Below are 13,081 nucleotides of genomic sequence, written 5' to 3'. Positions count from 1 at the left end.
ATAGCCCTGGGTATATCCTTTGTAATAAGGACTCATAGGGACTCTGTGTGCTGAAGTACAGGCTGTGCACAAGGCTTTGCAGTAATAATAACAGCAGCTATTTCATATATTACTAGGGACAACTCCCTTGTTGCAGTTATCACTGAATTGTAATGTAATCTTAAAGTTCTGGGCTGTAACAAAAAAAAAATTATAATTAAATGTAAATTCCACCCAACACATTTCTCTGATTTTTTTCCCCCCTCCGATTTCAAGATCTCTTCAAAGGAACCCATCAAAATAGAGTGCAAATTACTTGACGCTATATAAATAATAAGTAATCATCAGAGTGGTTGGTCTCTAGTGTACCGCTAAAGTGACCACTAGATGGCAGTATTTCACCACAGTAATTGTGGCTTCGAGGACAACAGAATTGGCTTCTGCTAGTGTTTGCCTATTGAGATTCACCATGGCCGGGGGGCTGCTGGGTATAAGCTGGTGGATAGTTAAGTGGCACACTATCAAAGTACACAATCTGGCTCTAAACCATTGCTGGAGGATCTGATTTTAAAGGAATTTTAAGCATATAACAAACACTAAACATATCCCGGCTCTTGTTTGAAATTATCCAGACACATGTGTATATTGTCAGCAGATAAGTGGCGGGTTTATTTTCCCTGCAATTCAAACGGCATTCGGCATTTTAATTTCCTGGAAGGCGATTTGGACGCAATAATTTCTCCTATATTTGTCGCGGATACCGCTGCTGATGTTAAATACAGCACGGATATAATATATAATCATGATGCCGATGCTATGAGACACATTGCAGCTATCGGTAGTGTTATCAGCAGAGATGAGCAAACTTATAGGAAATTCAGGTTTGGATGAAACTAATCGCTCTGTGTTTGAACCCTGGTGGCTGGTAAAGATGGATGCAGCCCTAGGAAGTCCTAGAAAACGTGGATACAGCCTATAGTTAAGGGATGGAGGCAGGGCCATATTAACCACTAGGCCCCGTGGTCCGGTGCCTAGGGCAGCACCTTGCAGGGGGGCAGCACCAGGGAGCAGGGGGAAGGTAACAACTTTTTTTTGTTTTTATTTTAATAGTCTCCCACCTCCCTTATAGACTTGCCAGGGGTGTGTGGGGTGTGTGTGTGTTAAAAAACATAAAAAACGTGATTCAGACAACGTTTCTACATGTAGAGAAATGCATGTGGCCAAAACCACGCTCCCCAAGATGGGGCGTCTTCAGCTTTAGTGCCTAGGGCAGCAGCAGCAGCTATTAATACGGCCCTGGATGGAGGGATCTGGGACACATACCCCATATGCACAGGCTAATGTCGCTTGCACCTGTGTCTGCATCCTTAGTTGCTGTTATAAGGTATCATGGACCAAGAGCCTATGAGGCTGCCACTTTAAGCCGACGGCATACAAGCCATCCAGATCAACTAGCAATGGCTGTCCAGTACAGACTGCGGCATACAAGCCATCCAGATGAACTAGCAATGGCTGTCCTGCACAGACTGCGGCATACAAGCCATCCAGATCAACTAGCAATGGCTGTCCTGCACAGACTGCGGCATACAAGCCATCCAGATCAACTAGCAATGGCTGTCCTGCACAGACTGCGGCATACAAGCCATCCAGATGAACTAGCAATGGCTGTCCTGCACAGACTGCTGCATACAAGCCATCCAGATCAACTAGCAATGGCTGTCCTGCACAGACTGCGGCATACAAGCCATCCAGATCAACTAGCAATGGCTGTCCTGCACAGACTGCGGCATACAAGCCATCCAGATCAACTAGCAATGGCTGTCCTGCACAGACTGCGGCATACAAGCCATCCAGGTCAACTAGCAATGGCTGTCCTGCACAGACTGCGGCATACAAGCCATCCAGATGAACTAGCAATGGCTTTCCTGCACAGACCGCGGCATACAAGCCATCCAGATGAACTAGCAATGGCTGTCCTGCACAGACTGCGGCATACAAGCCATCCAGATCAACTAGCAATGGCTGTCCTGCACAGACTGCGGCATACAAGCCATCCAGATGAACTAGCAATGGCTGTCCTGCACAGACTGCGGCATACAAGCCATCCAGATCAACTAGCAATGGCTATCCTGCACAGACTGCGGCATACAAGCCATCCAGATCAACTAGCAATGGCTGTCCTGCACAGACTGCGGCATACAAGCCATCCAGATCAACTAGCAATGGCTGTCCTGCACAGACTGCGGCATACAAGCCATCCAGATCAACTAGCAATGGCTGTCCTGCACAGACTGCGGCATACAAGCCATCCAGGTTAACTAGCAATGGCTGTCCTGCACAGACTGCGGCATACAAGCCATCCAGATGAACTAGCAATGGCTTTCCTGCACAGACCGCGGCATACAAGCCATCCAGATGAACTAGCAATGGCTGTCCTGCACAGACTGCGGCATACAAGCCATCCAGATCAACTAGCAATGGCTGTCCTGCACAGACTGCGGCATACAAGCCATCCAGATCAACTAGCAATGGCTGTCCTGCACAGACTGCGGCATACAAGCCATCCAGATCAACTAGCAATGGCTGTCCTGCACAGACTGCGGCATACAAGCCATCCAGATCAACTAGCAATGGCTGTCCTGCACAGACTGCGGCATACAAGCCATCCAGGTCAACTAGCAATGGCTGTCCTGCACAGACTGCGGCATACAAGCCATCCAGATGAACTAGCAATGGCTTTCCTGCACAGACCGCGGCATACAAGCCATCCAGATGAACTAGCAATGGCTGTCCTGCACAGACTGCGGCATACAAGCCATCCAGATCAACTAGCAATGGCTGTCCTGCACAGACTGCGGCATACAAGCCATCCAGATGAACTAGCAATGGCTGTCCTGCACAGACTGCGGCATACAAGCCATCCAGATCAACTAGCAATGGCTGTCCTGCACAGACTGCGGCATACAAGCCATCCAGATCAACTAGCAATGGCTGTCCTGCACAGACTGCGGCATACAAGCCATCCAGATCAACTAGCAATGGCTGTCCTGCACAGACTGCGGCATACAAGCCATCCAGGTCAACTAGCAATGGCTGTCCTGCACAGACTGCGGCATACAAGCCATCCAGATGAACTAGCAATGGCTTTCCTGCACAGACCGCGGCATACAAGCCATCCAGATGAACTAGCAATGGCTGTCCTGCACAGACTGCGGCATACAAGCCATCCAGATCAACTAGCAATGGCTGTCCAGTACAGACTGCAATTAGCTCCAAGCAGCCTGAACAAGATGGCATTTGGTGGTCGGGGAGCGGCAGAGAGGGGGGAGTTTTTTCCCCCAATAGCACAAATAATGAAGGGGGGGTAATAGTCTGGGACTTTATCAGCAGTATAGGGGCATATTAACAGAGAGGGGAGAACAGTATGGCTGAATATTAACAGTATGGAAAAATACAGTACAGTATATGGGCATATTAACTATACACAGGCACAGTAATATCTATCTATCTATCTATCTGTCATCTATCTATCTATCTATCTATCTGTCATCTATCTATCTATCTATCTGTCATCTATCTATCTATCTGTCATCTATCATCTACGTATCTATGTATCTATCTATTTATTATCTATTTATTTATTAATTATCTATCTATCTATCTATCAATTATCTATTTATCTATGTATTTATTAATTATCTTTCTATTCATATATCTATATATCTATCTATTATCTATCTATCTATCTATCTATCTATCGCAGGGTCCATTTACAAAGAAAGATTATCTGACAGATTATCTGCCAAAGATTTGAAGCCAAAGCCAGGAATAGATTTCAAAAGAGAAGAAATCTTTGGCTTTCCTTTATTACCTGATCTCTGTTTATAGTCTGTTTCTGGCTTTGGCTTCAAATCTTTGGTAGATAATCTTTCTGTGTTATAGTGCATTTACACAAACAGATTTATATGACAGATCTTTGAAGCCAAAGCCAGGAACAGACTATAAACTGAAATCAGGTCATAAAGGAAAGACTGGGATCTATCCTCTTTTCAAATCCATTCCTGGCTTTGGCTTCCAAAATCTGTCAGATAAATCTCTCTGTGTAAACGCACCCTAAATGGATCTATCTATCTATCTATTAGAGATGAGCGAACCTGAGATGAGCGGCTCCGTGCAGCGGGTAGATACAGCGCCTAGAAAACTGGCATACAGCCTATGGCATAGGCTGACAAGATTCTTATTATTTAGAATCTTTATCTCTAACACAACGGCCTCAGTTTCAGTGTACATCTTTAGTAAACGAAGCCCCAACCCTAAACCTGTCCTTTTGTTATGGAAAAAAAGAAGTACCACAGAGTGCTTAAATATAGAAAATTATAATCAATACACTAATAAATCTACCCCATTAAAACCCCCTCGTCTGAACGCCATTATTAAAAAAGCCCCCATGCCACTTTGTGCAGCACATAAAGAGCCGGATGCTTTATAGTTGGATCTGCCTGCAGTGCAGCCCTTTAACCACCAGGTGTCAGCACTTATAAAAGCTGTGATATTTCATCATTTATTTTACATTAGCAGACATGACAATATAAGAAAACACGCTGACAAGAATAAAAAAAAAAATCACAAAAAATAATTTAAAAGATGTCACTGTTTGATGGCGCCGTCCCTTTGACATAACTATAACAATGCTTTATGTGATGTGACGGGATACAAGCATCTGGTGGTATCATTGTTTCATCTTTAGCGCTAAAAAGGGTTCAGAATTCGTTGAAATCATCTGCAGACAATAAATGTTCTTCGGTTGTAGATCACGGCTGTGTTATTGTGACACGGGTGCAGTCATGGGACACGGACAATAATTCAATGTGCATTACATGTAACTTATATAACAGGGATGAGGAACCTGTGGCCCTCCAGCTATTGTAGAACTACAATTCCCATCATGGATAGCAGACAAGTTAAAATATCTTGGCAAGCCCCTGATCCTACTGCCCATATGACCGGCCAAGGCCCTAGACAACAGAGGCTCACCGTTCATAACATTATATAATGTGATATGCCATCATTTAGGTTGAAAATACCCCTTTAACCCTTAGAGGACCGGGCCAATTTCCATTTTTGTGCTTTCATTTTTTCCTCCTTGTGCTTAAAAGGCCATAGCATTCGCCTATTTTTACCTAGAGACCCACATGAGCCTTTATTTTTTGCGCCACTAATTGTATTTTGCAATGACAGAATGAATTTTTGCATAAAGTACGCTGCAAAACCATAAAAAAATTTAATTTGAGGTGAAATAAAAAAAAAAACAAAACATTTTTTTATTTATTTAGGGAGGCTTCATGTTTATGCCGTTCACCCTAGGCTAAAACTGACTTGTTATATATGTTCCTCAAGTTGTTACGATTACAACGATATGTAACTTGTGTAACTTTTATTTTATTTGACGGCTTTTAAAAATTAAAACCTTTTTTTTTTTTTAAATTAAATGTTCCTTAAAATCTCTCCATTCCCAGGCTTATAACGCTTTTATCCTTTGGTCTATGGGGCTGTGTGAGGTGACATGAAGTGTTCTTTCTATCGGTACCTTGATATTACAATTTTTCCGGATTTGATGAGACCAAAAATGTGCAATTTTGCACTTTAGATTTTTTTGTTGCACTTAGTTCAGGTGGTTACGCACGCGGCGATATCAAATATGTTTATTTATTTATAAATTTTTATTCATAAAATGGGGAAATGGGGGGGTGATTCAAACTTTTATTGGGGAGGGGATTTTTTTAAATAATAAATATATATATATTTTTTTACACATATACTAGAAGTCCCCCTGGGGTTAGGGTTAGTCCCCCTGGGGTTAGGGTTATTCCCCCTGGGGGACTTCTAGTATTACTACTCGAGATCTATGCAGTATAGATATACAGCATAGATCCATGAGAACAGTGTTCTATTGCTCTCGGCTGCTGCAGCGGAGAGCAATAGATTACTGAGCCGGGATCAGGGTCACAAGCGGGGACCGCTCCTCCGCAAATGGGTGGCAGTCCCCCCACTAGACCACCAGGAATGGGAGTACACAGCAATTTGAATGCAGCTGTTAACTCTGAGCACCCTTAACAACATGTTCGCCCTTGCTTGTTAAGGGGTTAAAGAGGTACTCTGGAGGGGGAAAAAAAAGTTTTTTAAATCAAGTGATGACAGAAAGCTATACAGATTTGTAAATAATGAGTTTTCCAGTACTTATCAGCTGTTGTTTGTCCTGCAGGAAGTGGTGTATTCTTTTCAGTCTGACACAGTGCTCTCTACTGCCACCTCTGTCCATGTCAAGAACTGTCCAGAGCAGGAGAGGTTTTCTATGGGGATTTAATGCTGCTCTAGAAAGTTCCGGACTTGGACAGAGGTGGCAGCAGAGAGCACTGTGTCAGACTGGAAATAATTCATCACTTCCTGCAGGACACAAAGCAGCTGATAAGTACTGGTAGAGTTGAAATTTTTAAATAGAAGTAAATTACAAATCTATATAACTTTCTGAAACCAGTTGATTTTAAATAAAATATTTTCACCGAAGTACCCCTTTAAGGTTAGACATGACCATTACTGTCAGTACTTATCAGCTGCTGTATGTCCTGCAGGAAGTGGGGTATTCTTTCCAGTCAGACACAGTTCTCTCTGCTGCCACCTCTGCCCATGTCAGGAACTGTCCAGAGAAGAAAAGAAGAGGTTTTCTCTGGGGATTTGCTGCTGCTCTGGACAGTTCCTGACATGGACAGAGGTGGCAGCAGAGAGCACTGTGTCAGACTGGAAAAAATATACCACTTCCTGCAGGACAAACAGCAGCTGACTGTAGATGTTTAACTAGAAGTCATTTACAAATCTGTATAATTTTTTCAATTTAAAAATAAAACTTCTCTGGAGTACCCCTAAAATGCAAAAAAAAAGTATTATTATTATAGTTTTTAGGTAACTCACACTTGCCCAAAGTGAATAAAAGATAATCCATGTACTTCACTATAGGGTATCATCAGCCACACCATTCACAAATACACATCGGGGGAGATTTATCAGACATGGTGTAAAGTGAAACTGGCTCAGTTGCCCCTAGCAACCAATCAGATTCCACCTTTCATTCCTCACAGACTCTTTGGAAAATGAAAGGTGGAATCTGATTGGTTGCTAGGGGCAACTGAGCCAGTTTCACTTTACACCATGTTTGACACACTGTGAAAATAACAAGTGTGTCTCCTGACTGCACGCTCAGTGTGCACGCTGCGCTCTGTTATTACACATCCATCACACCGCTGTCTAGCCGATTAACTCCGGACCTCTAACTGTGTTATTACCCGCACCCCGGGAGCCTGAGGAGCTCGAATTAAGGACCATTTTGCACAGTTTTGCTATGGAGAGACGTTTAAGAATCTTCTTCACAGTCTGTGATCAACGAAGAGGAGACTACGGCGTGGCCAGTCCACCTGTCATTACTGCGCGTAAACCCTAATGGTTTCCAGTCGATGGATTCTGTTGAATAAATGTCGATAGGGATTCAGGCAGACGTTTGCTCTAAGTGTCTGTCCGTAAGATCTAACAATTGTATAATGCCGGAGGCTCAGTCTGGTCTGGGGGACTGTACTACCTACTGCGATCTCACTGATCCTCAGCCTCATCACGTTGTACTGCTAAGTAGATTTTCACTGCAAAAATTAGCAACAAGACTTCCCTTTAAGCCTATTATGTAGCCATTTAGATGAGTAGAACCCCGCTGGATAATGATGCTGGGACGTGTATGTTTAATGCATACACAGAAGGCATTCAGGCAATGGTCCAGGACTCGTGGGCAGCAGGACATTACAGTTTCCCAGTAAGATGGAGAAACCCTTAAAGGGAACCTATCATCAAGTGTCATGCTGTATGTGTAAGATAATGCTTTACACCAGGGATCTACCGATAATCGTTTCGTGGAATAGGGCCTTAACACAGTAATGGGGAACCAGGGATCTACCTTCGGCTGTCCAGGCATGATGGGAATTGTAGTTTTGCAACAGCTGGAAGGCCAAAGGTTCCCCATTACTGTGTTAAGGCCCTATTCCACGAAACGATTATCGGTAGATATTGGCCGTTACGCCCGATAATCGTTCCATGGAATAGAGGGCAAGGATCAGTCGACAAAGTTCATGCGTCGCTTGTTTTTCAAACATGTTAAAAAACAAGCGACTGATATAGCAGTGATCTGCTGCCAAAGCTCCGCGGAATAGGAGTGGCAGCAGCAGACCGCTGATATCTTCTATGGGCTGCCCGTGATCACCTGGGCGGCTCCCCCAGCCCCCCCTGTACTCACCCGCTCGCTGCCGTCGCATGGAATAGCGGCAGTAGCGAGTGGGGAATGAGGAGCATGAGGAGCTTCTCTCTGTCGGCCCGTGGAATAGGGTCTTTACATTAAAAACAGATAGAGGTTACCTGCAGTACCCTGTCTAACCACAAGAAGTGCTGCCATGATTATACTTGTCTATAAAGAGGGCACATTGTACTTTCATTTGGATATGTGGAGGACAAATCCAAGGAGAGGTATTAGGCCACGTTTACACAAAACGTATGTTTGGCATAAATCACAGCTAGCCGAGATTTATGCTAAACATACGTTGTATTTGATTGAATTGAATCCCGGCCGGAGCGTATACACAAAGGGGGAGATTTATCAAAGGGTGTAAAATTTAGACTGGTGCAAACTACCCACAGCAACCAATCACAGCTCCTCTTTCCTTTCACCAGAGCTGGAAGCTGAGCTGTGATTGGTTGCTGTGGGCAGTTTGCACCAGTCTAAATTTTACACCCTTTGATAAATCTCCCCCATAGTATTCGCACTATATGTCAGTTTTTTGCGGCCGCTGTTCATTGAATAGTGGCCGCACAGAACATGTCAGTTCATACAATGGAGCATGCGGCTCCGGCAGCACGCTCCATTGTGTACAGCGGTAAATTGGAATTCATCAGAATTGAAGATCATTACTGATCATCACTGAAGTACCGTCCGGGATGATCTTCAGTAATACCGGCTGTTCTGTAACCTGGCCAGGTCTCAGAACTGCCGGTGTTATACGCAGTGGGAACATGGCCTTAAAGGGGTTGTCCACGATCAGAAAAAGAGCTTTCTTCTAAAACTAGTACCACTCCTGTTCCCAGTATTACAACTTGGAACTGAGATGCAATACCACACACAAACTGAAGTCAAGAGAGGCGCTGTTTCTGGAAGAAAACTGCTATGTTTTTCCTCAACCTGGATAACCCCTTTAAAGCTACGACTAAGATCTTTAGCTATTAATTGTTTTTTTTTTCTTTTTTAATTTTCCAATAAAAAGTTAGATGTGAAGTGCTGGAATTTCCTTCTATATAATCCCTTCAAAGGCTTTTTTTTTTTTCAAAATTAGAAAAACAGCTACTTTCTTGCAAAAACAGCACCACCCCTGTCCTTAGGTTGCGTGTGGTATTGCAATTCAGCTCCATTCAGTGAAGCTAAGCTGCAAAACTACACCCAAACTGAGGACAGTGGTGATGCTGTTTCTGGTAGGAAACAGCCTTGTTTTTCTAATTCTGGACGACCCCTTTAACATCGCTCCTAATATAAGAAACTAAATTTAAGTAAAAGTCAGCAAATGTTATGCCCCCCAGAGATGTGGCTTCAGTGCTAGGAGGCTGGGTGTACTGCTTCTATCTTCTTAGTACAATGCTTTTACCATCTGAATTATTTATGGCCTTACAGTATGAGTTTGGCCGAATAAACGGCTTAAAGTGAATGTATCACTAGTATATTGCTTTTTGTTTGTTTTTATACATGAATAGACCTGCTTGGGGATGACTGTGCCACGGTCCTATTCTTGAACAGCCGCCCAGTTCCTGCGCACGGTACCGGTCTATTCCTGAGAACTGGCCCGGCATGAAGCAGTGGGGTTGGGCCGGCCGCTTATGTGACAATCTCTCCTCTGTGACGTGGGTCCATTGATTCTAATAGAGCTGCGTCACAGAAGGGAAGGGGGTTCCATCATACTGGGGGCCGGCGGGCCCCCCTGCAGTGCTTTATGCCCGGCTTGGTAATAGACTGGCACCATGTGCAGGAACTGGGAGGCGGTTTAGAAAAAAAGGACCGCAGCACCGGCATCCCCGCGCTGGTCTATTTGTGTTAAAATAAAAAAAGCTATGTACTAGTGAGAACGACTCAACTGGTGTCAGAAAGTTATATAGATTTGTAATTTACTTCTATTTAAAAATCGAATACTTACCAGCTGCTGTATGTCCTGCAGGAAGTGGTGTTTTCTTTTTAGTCTGACACAAAGCTCTCTGCTGCCATCTCTGTCTATGTTAGGAACTGCCCATAGCAGCAGCAAATCCCCATAGAAAACCTCTCCATCTCTGGACAGTTCCTGACATGGACAGAGGTGGCAGCAGAGTGCACTGTGACTGAAAAGAAAACATTTACTGCAGGACATAAAGCAGCTGATAAGTATGGGAAGACTTGAGATTTTTAAATAGAAGTAAATTACAAATCTATATAACTTTCTGAAACCAGTTGATATGAACATAAAAGATTTTCGCTGGAGTACCCCTTTAAGTTTTCATTGTTCAGTATCTGTTAATATTCAAATACAAAAAAAAAACTAAAAAATCACAAAAACAAAAATATAAAAACAACAACCCACAGCTGTTTATGTTCAACATGAGATGAATCGGGAATTATCCAGGGGATGGCGGCGGTGGTGGTAATGGAATTAATATGAGAAGAGGGAATACTGACAGCAGTATAAATGGACTGATTAATACCGTATGTAACGGGGATGGGATCGGACATCTTTATTTATTTATAAGTCTATCACACGCATCATATGTGACAGATCGAGAACAAGGAATCCCCTCATTCAGATCCTGCCCAAGTCTATTTCCCTCATGCCTGGGGCAGAAAATAGAAGGCACCCCCTCCCCTCTTTTGTTTCTGATCCTATTGTGGCTACAAACACACCATAAGAACATAATGGGGGAGATCTATCAAACATGGTGTAAAGTGAAAGTGGCTCAGTTGCCCCTAGCAACCAATCAGATTCCAACTTTTATTTTCCAAAGAGTCTGTGAGGAATGAAAGGTGGAATCTGATTGGTTGTTAGGGACAACTGAGCCAGTTTCACTTTACAGCATGTTTGATAAACCTCCCCCAAAAAGAATAACCTAAATATTTTTTTGTTTATTACCTTTCCTCTGTTGATATGAGTCTATGCCTGAAGAGGTGATGTCAGACACCGAGTAACATGTTAAAGGGAGCATGCCATCAGTTTCATGCTGCCCAAACCACAGGCAGCATGAAATCATTACAGGCTGCCTTATTACAGTCATGTATAATTCTCTCTTAAAGGCTGCAGTGTCTAAGTTGTAAGCCTAGCTGGGAAAGGGGCACAGAGTCACCAGGGTGATCGCTTCTGCTGCAAACTTTGCTGCTTTGTTGTCTAGTGTACTTCTAGTAATGGACTTCCTTCTGTACACTCTAGCTGGGAATTTAGGCAACTCTATTTCCCTCCCACTACAGCTTTGTTACTGCAATCCTGTCCGCTACACTCTCAGGTAGAGGTGGCTGAAATACTAGCTAGAGTGTACGGCTAGAACAGGAGGTCCCATTAAAGCACTGTACAGAGTTAGAAAAATATTGCCAATTTTATCCAGGAAAAACACCACATGTCTTTATAGGTTGGGACAGGTAATGCAGCTCCACTTCATTGATGTGAATAGAGCTGATACACAACCTGCAGACAGGTGTGGTGCAGCAATTTTTTTTATTTTGTAAAACCCCTTTAAGGCTATGTTCACACTACGTAAAAGTATGGCCGTTGTGTGGAACATTGCCTTTTGTTCTATGGGATCCTGGCAGGAGCGTATACACATCGTATACGCTCCGGCCGGGATCCAACGCTGGGCCGCAAATAACTGACGCAGTTCAGTGAATTGTGGCCGTAGGAAACCCTGTCAGTTCACACAATGAAGGGAGCGGCTCCGGACGCTTGCTTCATTGTGTGCAGTGGCATACGGCCATAAAGATCATCCGGCCGGTACTGCAGTACTAGCCGGCGTGATCTTAGCAGAGACCGGCCGTTCCGTGACCCGTCCCGGTCACAGAACGTCCGGTCCGATACACAGTGAACATAGCCTAAAGGAGGACTCCAGACGATTTTTTTTTTTTATTCAAATCAACTGGAGTCAGTAATTTACTTCTATTAAACAATCTTAAGTCTTCCAGTACTTATTAGCTGCTTTATGTCCTGCAGGAAGTGGTATTCTTTCCAATCTCTCACAGTGCTCTCTGCTGCCACCTCTGTCCATGTCAGGAACTGTCCAGAGCAGTAGAGGTTTCCTATGAGGAATTGCTACTGCTCTGAACAGTTCCTGACATGGACAGAGGTGGCAGCAGAGAGCACTGTGTCAGACTGGAAAGAATACACCACTTCCTGCAGGACATACAGCATCTGATAAGTACTGGAAAACTTGAGATTTTTTAATAGAAGTAAAGTACAAATCTCTGGCACCTTCTGGAACCAGTTGATTTAAAAGATTTTTTTTGCTGGAGTACCCCTTTAAGTCAGTATAGTAGCTCCCACAAAGAACATATAGGCATTTGGAGTTCTAAATCAACTATATCATTACAAAATATATGATTTTTTTTTGCGGGAAGACAAAGGCGACAAGACAATGACAGTATCGGTGAGTGATATAAGAGGAGAGATGCCGAAGAGATTATTACCATCTCCTTACAGTGTTGTACCATGGGCAGCAGTGTCAGCATATCCACCATAGACGATCAAACAGTATATGTCACCTGCCACTATGATACAGACTTCGGCCGCTGCCCTGAGTGACAGCAATCACTTTAAGGTGACTAATGGCATATGCTGCTGTATGGACGGATAAATCCCACGCACGCTGTGGATCCTCGCTCCGCCCCGTGTATTCCGGCCTCAGCTTCTTGGCAGCTGTGCCTCAATCCATGTTTCTGAAATTAAATCCATCACTTATCTCCGCATTGCAACTGAGACTCCGGGATCAGCAGCTATCAATGTGCAGCTAAAAGGGTGTCGTATAA

At 43.7% G+C, this 13,081-nt stretch overlaps 1 protein-coding gene across 2 annotated transcripts in view; it reads right to left on the bottom strand.

The window, feature by feature from the left end:
- LOC138766159 (leucine-rich repeat and fibronectin type III domain-containing protein 1-like protein) overlaps window positions 1-13,081 on the bottom strand; it is a 328,536-nt gene that overhangs the window by 63,999 nt on the left and 251,456 nt on the right. The window contains exon 1 of one of the 2 annotated variants that reach the window (XM_069943538.1): window positions 6,946-7,024. The exons of the other annotated variant lie outside the window; for it this stretch is intronic. The gene's annotated coding sequence lies outside the window, so the exon portion shown is untranslated. Of the gene's footprint in view, window positions 1-6,945; window positions 7,025-13,081 lie in introns of those variants that run through there. 2 annotated transcript variants of the gene reach the window in all.

This window comes from Dendropsophus ebraccatus, chromosome 10 (assembly GCF_027789765.1).
Source record: "Dendropsophus ebraccatus isolate aDenEbr1 chromosome 10, aDenEbr1.pat, whole genome shotgun sequence".
In the NCBI taxonomy this organism is placed as follows: Eukaryota; Metazoa; Chordata; class Amphibia; order Anura; family Hylidae; genus Dendropsophus; species Dendropsophus ebraccatus.
Note: the sequence above shows the minus strand (reverse complement) of the source record. Positions and strands in the feature narration are given on the sequence as shown.